Genomic DNA, 10,217 nt, shown 5'->3' on the forward strand with positions numbered 1-10,217 from the left:
GGGTACAAACGCCTCTTTAAGCCTCTGCTTTTGATTTTTTGAATATGTTCTTAGAAGTAGGATTGCTGAATCCTATGATGAATCTATGTTAAATTCTCTTAGGACCCAACGAGCTGTCTTCCACGGTGGCTACACCACCTTGCACTCCCACCAGCTGTGCAAGAAGGTCACAATTTTTCTGCCTCCTGGCCAACATACTCATTACTTTCTTTTTCTTTTAATTTTTTTGATAATGGCCAGCCTCATGGGTATGTGTAGACAAAACTTTTAAAGATTAGTGCTTCTTCTTGTTTTAGTTTGAACAAGAATAGTTTGTTCTCTCCTGCTCTAGAATCACAGCGACCTTTGGCACGGATGTCACGCTGGGAAATGGACTTCCCGGGGGGTCAGCGGAGTGGCTCAGAGGATGGTATCTGAGGGGACTCGGGGAAACTTGTACAGTGATGGCATTGTGGGCCCACATACATGCACAGGATGTGGCTGGTTTCTGAGACACACTCTCCACGCAAACGCACATCATGATTTCGTAGTCCTGCCTCGTAGACCCACCCGAGGGTCTGGGTAAACAGATCCTGGACTCTGGACCAGCCGTCTTCCCCCCGGATGTCAGCCCCCAGCATGCTCTGGATTCTCAGCCCTAACACCTGCGACGGTGGGAGCAGAGGCAGGAGGGAGCTGAGCCCAAGCTTGAAATAGAATTTTCTTTCTCCCAAATTTAATTATGAACCACTTTCCAGAAAAATAGAGGGTGGCTGTTGCTATGGCGACAGAAGACTAGTGGCAAGAAGGCCATCAGCAGCTGGACATTTCTGCCAGGTCTACGCTGAGCCAACTTGCTTGTGGAAGGACCAAGGCCCAGGGCCCAGGGCAGCCTCGCCAGCAGGACACGATGTTGGCTCTCCTTTCTCCGTGGCTGTCAGAAGAACCCGCCGGCTGCGTGGCCTGCCTCCCTGCCTCCCTGCCTCCCTGCCTCCCTGCCTCCCTGCCTCCCTGCCCCCCTGCCCCCCTGCCCCCCTGCCTCCCTGCCTCCCTGCCCCCTGCCTCCCTGCCCCCCTGCCTCCCTGCCCCCCTGCCCCCCTGCCCCCCTGCCTCCCTGCCTCCCTGCCTCCCTGCCCCCCTGCCTCCCTGCCCCCCTGCCCCCTGCCTCCCTGCCTCCCTGCCTCCCTGCCTCCCTGCCTCCCTGCCCCCCTGCCTCCCTGCCTCCCTGCCTCCCTGCCCCCCTGCCCCCCTGCCTCCCTGCCTCCCTGCCTCCGAGGACCCCTCTCCTGCACTGCACGTGGGCATTTCTGTACCTTTTCATCTTTCCTCTGTGTCACTCGTCTCTAGGTAAAGCCAGACTCAAGTTCCCTGTCGCCGTCCTCCGTGACTCATTCAAGGAGCACTTTTGGCTCAGACCCAAACAAAGCCACAGGGAGAAAACACATTCCGTGATTAGATGTCTCCGGAGCAGGGCTTTGGGGATCGTGTGTGAAGCACAGGTCCTATTTCCTTAGCTGTTTTTTTTTTTTTTCCTTTCACCTTAAAAATATTTCACATGAGTGAACTCTTCTGAGTCGTCCAGGTTGGTTGTGGTTGGTACCAATCACGTTTCTTACCGCAATTACTTCTCAGTGGAGCAACCTGAGCCGCCAGCCTGCGGTTCCCGGTTCTGGACGCCCTCAGTCCTACTAAGTGCATTCAATCTTATGTGAGTCATGTGTGAGGCTGGGTTCATGGTTCACTTTATGTTCTTAGTGTCATAAACTGAGCATGATACGAGTGTTTGAGTACTCGGCACACATGGGCATAGCATCATTGTTTTGTTTTTTTTTTCAAAAGAAGTCATTTTTCTTTTTTAAAATGATTCTTTTTATTGACTTTAGAGAGAGGGGTAGGGAGAGAAAGAGAGATAGGAATGTCAATCTGTTCCTGTGTATGCCCTGACCGGGGATATAACTGGTAACCTCTGAGCTTTGGGACGATGCTCTATCCAACCGAGCTGTCTGGCCAGGGAGATAGCTTCATTGTTGAGTCAAGTAGACCTCGTACCAGAATTGGTCTGGTGTGTCAGGGTGTGCCCACAAATGGCACAGGCCACATCCTAAATGGCTATCGGTGGCATTATCTTTATCCAGAAATGCTATTTCTCCAGAACAACAAGCAGTTCATCATGAGGTCCTCCCGATGCCACCTACGCATTAAAGATGATATGTACAGAACGAATGCATGTAAAGTCTCTCTCTCTCCCTTCCCCCACCCTCAACACCTCCGTGCCCCAGAAGCACGGATGCCCAGGGAGGGACCAAGACCTTGACACCACTCTCAGATGTTGGCTTTTCTTGAGTGCAGAGGCAGAAAAGGCAGGAAGCCATGATTTCTTGTCCCGTTGGGGGACCACACCATGCTCCTCCCCTGCATTCCGTTCTAAAGTCTCTTTGGTTGTCTCAAAGCAGGACTGACATTTTAGAACAAACTGGATGGAGCCGACGAGAACTGAAATCAGTCTGTTTTCATGACTGCATGTGACTGAGTGTTTTGGCTCAATCTGGGCACCGTTTCTGGAGGCCTCTGTCCGGCAGGGAGGGGGCCTGGCCGAATGTGCTGGGAACATTTACTGGAGACTGAGTCAACTCAGGTTTAATCCAGAGAGCTGAGCCTCTTCACAAACCTCCTCGTACTGCTTTGCTGGGTCCACCTTCCCTCACCTGAACAATCACCTGGTTATTGTCTGTTCCGGGCTGACCGTCTCTGCGGGATCATCCGCAGCGTGGAGGGCTGTAGGCCATGGAAACACTGGGGAGAAGCATAGTGACCAGATAACAGACCCCAATTCTGAAAAACAAACCTTAATTTACTAAGTTTGCAGGGCAAGCGAGCCCTACGTTTAGGGACATTGTCCACCTGTGGAGCCTGACCAGCTCACCGGGACACCTGGGAGGGCCGTATGGAGAAATTGGGGGTATCCCCGAAGGCACAGGTGTCGGTGGGGATGTAGCAGGAATAGCGTGCAGGGTGTTTGATCTGGGTAATGTGTAGGGCAGAGAGCTGAAGGATTTGGGTCCCAAACGTTTGAGTTTGAATACAGGTGTCCCACTAATTGACTTAATGACCCTGGGGAAATTACTGAACCACTTAACTCCTCGGTCACGTCACTTATGAAATGAGAATTGTAAGGTGCTGACCTTGTAAGATGCTTCCCTGTACTGCTTACCACGCTGCAGGGTAATGTCCACTGCTCGGTACTGTCAGCTGCGGCTGTTACATCAGACTCAATTGTCTTCCTGTTTGAGTCACCCCCCAGCCCCCATCCATCTGAAAACTGCTTTTCTGCAGGCCTCGACCTGCTTGCCTTGATTCAGGGCTTACACACATGATCTGTTTCCAATCCAGCTGCATTTCCACGTGCCGAGCCTCCAACACGGTGCTCTGGAAACGAACCGAGAACAGATCACTTCACACATGGCTTCTCGGGCTTTCCTTAGACAGAGCACGGCCAATCGTGTCCTGCCTTTTTATTTATTTTTCTTCCACGTCCACCTCTTGGCTGCCTCCACGGGTCACTTTCTGAATTGACACTTGGTGTTTGAAACTTAAAGGGTTTCCTTGTGTTTGGACCTGTGAGGAATCAGTAGGGTCTGCGCCTGTTGCCGCTGGCTGTCTCTCGAGCCTGTCGGCCTGCGGAGGATTGCCAGGTGTCAGTTTGGTAGCAAATCACGTGATGGCACTGTTGTACGTCCATTTTGTCAGTTTATTCAACAAGCGCTTGGTTGAGTGTGCCAGGAAGTGTGCGAGGCTCCGGGACTGCAGGGGCAGATACAACAGAGATGCCCTCGTGCCCTGAAGTGTGGGATCCAGCCAGGACCACACTCCCTGCTGGCGTGAATGTGCCATGTGGGCGTGCAGGGCTAGGGGGCTCCCATGCTCGGCTGTGAAGACCTTGGAGGGGACTCCCTGAAGGAAGTCAGGCTCCCAAGAGGCCTGACAGAGGAGAAGATCCAGTGAGGACAAGAGACCATTCTAGGCAGGAACAACTGCACATTCAGACCCAGACGTGGGGGAGGAGTGGAAAGAAAACGAGTGACTGGGGTGTGGGGAGAGCATGGGATGTTGACAGTGGAGGCCGGCCTGGAGCCACAGGGAGGGAATCACTCTCTCTGGGGGTTCTCAGTTAACTTCTGGTGATAAGTGGTCACACAGTCTAGACCAGTGGTAGTTAACCTGGTCAACTGGTCCCTACCGCCCACTAGTGGGCATTCCAGCTTTTATGGTGGGCGGTAGCAGTACAACCAAAGTATAAATAAAAAGATAGATTTAACTATAGTAAGTAGTTTATTAAGATTTATTCTGCCAAACTTAGCAAAAATCCAACATACAGTACTTGGTAAGTAATTATTATTATATGCTTTAACTCTGCTTTATAAATTTTATAAAGTAAAGTTACTTCCCTGCTTTAAAAATCACCATTACTGTGGAACCGGTGGGTGGTTAGAAAATTTTACTACTAACAGATACAAAAGTGGGTGGTAGGTATAAAAAGGTTGACTACCCCTGGTCTAGACTGTTGCCACGTTCAGTGATGAGGACCATCTGTTTGGGTCTCTGTGAGCTCAGCGATGTTTTATTGCTCTTTGGTGATTAATGAAATCATATCTCTGACCAAGTGGACAGATCCTTAGCATGGTGTATTTTAATTCAAGACACGAGCACAAGGGCGGGGAAACCCCTCGGGCTGACACGCGGATGGAACGACAGGATGGAGAACCTTCTCTGATCGAGTGTCTGCTCTCCTCTGCTTGTCTTCCTCTGTCTTCCGTGTTCTGACTTCCTCAGCTTTGCTACATGTTGTTGAACAGAGCAAACCACATCAAACACCTCTGGGGGGTGGGGTGCGGGATGGGCTGGGAAGGGAAGGGGAATGTAGTCAATAACACCGTGGTTAGTTTACCCACTGACAGACCGTCACTAGAATCAGTGGAGTGATCACACGGCAAGGTCACAAAAATATCCAATCACCAAATTGTATCGCTGGAATGTACAATATATCACCAAGATACGGTTGTGTACCAATTATACTTAAATGAAAAATTTAAATTAAAAAAGATACCTTTTGAAAAAGGACCCCTGAGGGAGGTACAGGGGATAGAGTGAGGGCACTGAGGCCTGGCAGCGTCCAGCCCTGGCCATGTATGACCGCAGGCACTCTCCAGCCCCGGCTGCCCATCGCAGCAGCGAGGGAATAATAGGGTTGTGGCTCTGGCCAGTTGGCCCCTTTGGAAGCAGAAGCTTGGGTTTTGCGACTGAGTCCGCAGCTGGCTGTACGGCTGCATGCCCCGTGGTCAACAAGGCTGTGCCCGCACCCTCTCATGCTGCCATCTGGAGTCTTTGGTTCTTTGCCAGACCTCTCTGAGCTCTGTGGGCAGAGGCTGCCACAGCCTGGTCCCAGATGGGCTGTGCCTCGAGTTTGGCTTCTGGGGTGCATTCCCCAGCTCAGGCCCGGGCTGCGTTCTTACCTTGTTTCTGACAGAGCCCGCGGGGGTTTGGCCAGCACACCTGCCACCCAGACACTGGGTAGAAGACAATCAGCACCTCTTCTGAGCTGCACTGTGCGTGTGGAGGGACCACGGCCCAGTCTGGGGCTCAGATGTGGTCGTTACTGCATGACTCGGTGTGGGAACGCAGCGCTCAGGCTCTGGTAGGCAGCGCAGCCTCCGACACGTCGTGCCAGACGAACGCACAGGCGGACCTTGGAGGCACTTTTCGTTTGGTCCCAGATGCCCCCAATCAAGTGTGCAGCCCAATAGAGCGAGTCACGTGACCTGTATGGCCTCCCAGTGCACGTGAACGTTGTGCTCACACTGTACTGTAGCCTGTCAAGTGTCAAGAGCACTGTGTCTAGAAAAGCCATGTGCATGCCTTAATTAAAATCCCTTTATTGCTTGCAACATAATCAAATGTCAAAATAACCTGGAGATGTTTTCTCTGAACCTATGTACCCTGATTGATTAATGTCACCCCATTAAAATTAATAATAAAAAAATCCCTTTATTGCTAAGACATATTGACCACCATCTGCGCCTGTTGTAGAACGGCATCACCGGACTTACTCAGGGTGGGGTGGCTACAAGCCTTCAGTTTGTATGAAATGCAGCATCTGCGAAGCCCAAGAAAGCCAAGTGCAGTAACATGATGGTGTCTGCCATGTTCCCTTATGACAGGGCTGTCTGCCACTCAGCAGAGTGGACATTTGAGGATTTGAGTGGCTCAGGATAGAGAAAGTATCTTCATCTGGTTGCTTTTCCACCCACGAGGACAGAGACAGAATGTTGAGGAGCGCAAGCTGACAGGGTCCTTGCGGTTTAGATTTTTGGGGAACAGAGTTGTGGGGCCTGGCAGTAAGCTGACAGGCTGCCCAACTCCCCACCTCACTTGCTTAGTGAAGTTGCTAAAGGCTAAGTTTTTCTCCACACCTCCATGTTAGCTGTGATGCTGGATTGTTTCTACTCTTCCTATCCCTCGTCCCTCAGAGAGACTGGAGGCAGTTTTCTTTTTATCCTTTGTTTTGTGGAGTTAAGATGTTATATATGGTGGGGGTTTTCTGCACTTGGGAGAATTGTTGAGTTGCCTTAGAAATGTGACTTTGTTTTAAAGATCTCTTTGATTTGCTAATGACTTTGCTCTGCCCTATAAATATAGAGGTTTGAGAGTGGAGACTCGTGTTTTGTAAGTTATCTTTGGGTAGCTTACAAAGAGACCTCCTGATTCCATCCTTTTTTCTCTCTAAGTTTATTTCTTCATTCTATGCCATTCTCACTCAGGATGTGGAATTACTAGTTGCACTAGTTCACAGCAACAGGACAATGAGCCTCAATGCAAATTTATTGGTCAAGCGACTATATTAGAAGCCTTGGAAGTCACCCGGCCTTCCCATCTCAACCGGCCACTGGCAAAGCAGCGGCCGTCTCCTCAGACCCTCCCCCTCTCTTGCTCACTTTGTTGTGTCGTAGAGAGGACTCAGACTGCCCGCTGAGGTCTAGTTCTCAGTTTTAGTGAGGCTCGATTTTTTTTTTTTTTTTTTAGTGAGGCTCGATTTTGAGTGGTTGTGATCAGAGCAACAGTTGAGTCAACAGGACGGAGTTCAGGCTGCACCGTGCGCCTGTCTTTCTCACGTGAAGGTCAGCGTGCAGGCTGTCCAGGGCGGCAGGGTGGCTAGCCTTGTCCCGTGGAGTCTGCGGGGACCCAGGCTCCTTCTGTCCTGTGGCCGGGCCAGGCAGCACCTTCATGGCTCAGGTTACCTCATGGCTCCATACAGTGGTTACCTGTTCCTGCCCTCATGTGCCCATTCTATCGACCAGAAGAGGATAGATGTGAACGTCTGCTCAGTACCTATCACAGGCCCTTCCTAGAAGCTGCATATGCTTTTTTCTTCAATACCACTGGACAAAAGTCAATAGTGTGTGGTGCTGTCTAGCTACAAGGCAGGCTGGGAATGGTAGTTTTTTTTTTCCTGGCTGGCCATGTGCCCAGCCAAGAATGGAGAGTTCTCTGACTACATGAAGAAAGAGAGAGACTCTATTAGTGGATAACAAGCAGTGTTTTGAGCAACAAGATTGGCTTCCTGCCAGCAGTGTGTGTGAACTTGGATCAGAATGAGAATTCTTCCAGCCTCAGTTTCCTTTATCTGCAAAAGCACCATCAAAACTCACTGAGTTTTTTTGGCAGGATAACACAAAATGAAGTACGACATGCTGTTTATCCTGAAAAACACCACAGATAAGACACGATCAGCCAACTGTTTGTTTTTCACATTTTTCTCGGTCTATTTCTCTGATTATAAAAATGCAAAGGAGGAAGTCCGGTGAGTTCTTCTGACTTGACGAGAAGTGACTTTGGACACAGAAGCTGATCTCGGGGCCAAGGGGGCGTTTGAGTCTGTAAAGCCAACAGGAAGACCTCAGAGTCTTAACGTTCATTTGTCCATTCTCCAGTGTCAGTTGGACAGACGATATGCTCACCAGCAAGCACGATCCTCTGGTGTCTTGGCACTGTTCGCCGCGGCAGCCCTCTGGGACGGGCGATGCACCCATGACTACCGAGTAGTGACGGAACCTTCAGGAAGTTTTGACACTGGTGTGGCTTATCTTAGTGGAGGGGGTATTCCCGGTCTGGCTATCGTGGGCACACTTTATAGCACGTGAAGCAGTGCTTGAGGGAGGGGACCCGTGTTTGTTTTCCTCTTGAATTTAACAGGATCTTATGTAAGAGGAATGGACCGCAGTAAAAACTACATATAATTATTTATTAGACTTGTAAAGCCCTCCTGTTGCCAGGGCCCCTGGGCACACGTACAGAGCTGGAATGTGGGGGAGTCAACACGCACAGACTCAGCTGTCCCAGCTGCATGGCCGTTCTGTTCATGGATATGGTAGAAACATGGGTTCCCCGGGTGGCCCCTGAAGTCCGCACACTCTCTGGGGAGAGAGATGACCAGGTTAGAGGCAGTGGCCTTGTCTTGGCCTCAGTTGTCGTTGGGAACCACATGTGCTGGGGGGAAGAGGCCTCGGTCTCCATTGTTCGTGTTTGGGCCTTTGCCGTGTTGGTTGTTGAGGTGACAGTTTGGCTTATGGTGGTGGGGGTGCTGGCTCAGCAGCCCAGGAACCTGGGGAGCACTGAGAGCAGCTTTCTCCTTGCGCACGGAAGGGTCAGGAGGTGGGGACAATATACTGGCCCCTGATTTTCTTGTCCTGTAGGAGCAGCCACACTAACAAAGAGGTGCTTCCACTAAACTTTGAGTCAGGCATGCTGGGATACAAGTCTAGAGTCTGTCAATTAATACCTAGACATTCTGGGACAAAGTAACTGCATTTCTGAGTTCTGCAGGGTGACTTTGAGGACAATATAATTGCTATGAACACACAGTAGACACTCAGTAAATGATTGTGGGAGCTGGCTAGGGTTATCTTAAAAAAGGCCAACACAGGCGAGCTGTACTCCTCCTCTGCCCAGGGAAGCAGACGGGCCTTGTACTAAGCATGGTGAGGTTCTTAAACTTCGAATATTAGAGGCACCATCTTTACTCTTTGCCCGAAGCATTCCAACTTAGCAAAAGAGCTAGGTTGACAAACTAAGATTTTCTATTTATGGGAAGAAAAAGATTCTTCTGGCCCCATTTCTTCCCTTTCTGTCATTTACATACCCTTTTGGATATTTTATGAGATTCCAGGAAGGTGTGAACTTGGTAGGTTGTCTAGAAATGTTTTGTCTTTGGACACAACTGCAAGCAAACCACATAGAAGAGTTATAATAAGAATCCCGCCTCATGTTTAACGTCCCTGGAAGGGGCTTGGGCACCACGGCCTGGCTGATTTGTGCATCTGTGGGGTGGCCATGCTGTGCCACTGGTGGAACTTAGATCCATTCTAAAAATATTCCTGGCCCTGGCCGGTTGGCTCAGTGGTAGAGCGTCGGCCTGGCGTGCAGAAGTCCCGGGTTCGATTCCCAGCCAGGGCACACAGGAGAAGCGCCCATCTGCTTCTCCACCCCTCCCCCTCTCCTTCCTCTCTGTCTCTCTCTTCCCCTCCCGCAGCCGAAGCTCCATTGGAGCAAAGATGGCCCGGGCGCTAGGGATGGCTCCTTGGCCTCTCCCCAGGCGCTAGAGTGGCTCTGGTCGCGGCAGAGCGACGCCCCGGAGGGGCAGAGCATCGCCCCCTGGTGGGCGGAGCGTCGCCCCTAGTGGGCGTGCCGGGTGGATCCCGGTCGGGCGCATGCGGGAGTCTGTCTGACTGTCTCTCCCCATTTCCAGCTTCAGAAAAATACAAAAAAAAAAAAAATTCCCATTTGACAATATATTGATTGAAGATGTCCTGTGTTCTGACACCGGTGAGGGGCTGGGAGGAGCAGAGATGGGGAAAATGTGGGTTTGCAGTTACAATGCAAATAAACAATACAATAATCAATTAATACTAGTACAAGAATAAACTGTTTTGCTTGCTCACAACTATAAACCTACGTTTGCCCACCCCATCTACCTGGTCCCCAATAAAACCAGAAAACTATCATATTCCATTTTAAATAGGCCCTTCTTATAGTTGAGAGAAAAAAAAATCTAACTATTCTCCAGTTCAAATTTCTTGGATCAATTATTTTGGTCTCCACATCTAAGTGTCTAACTGTACCTGAACCCTATCTAATGTCACCGTCTTTTTTGTCCCCACCCCCCTTTTTGGTAGGAACAAAGCTGT

The sequence above is a fragment of the Saccopteryx bilineata genome, chromosome 1, assembly GCF_036850765.1.
Source record: "Saccopteryx bilineata isolate mSacBil1 chromosome 1, mSacBil1_pri_phased_curated, whole genome shotgun sequence".
Taxonomy (NCBI): domain Eukaryota; kingdom Metazoa; phylum Chordata; class Mammalia; order Chiroptera; family Emballonuridae; genus Saccopteryx; species Saccopteryx bilineata.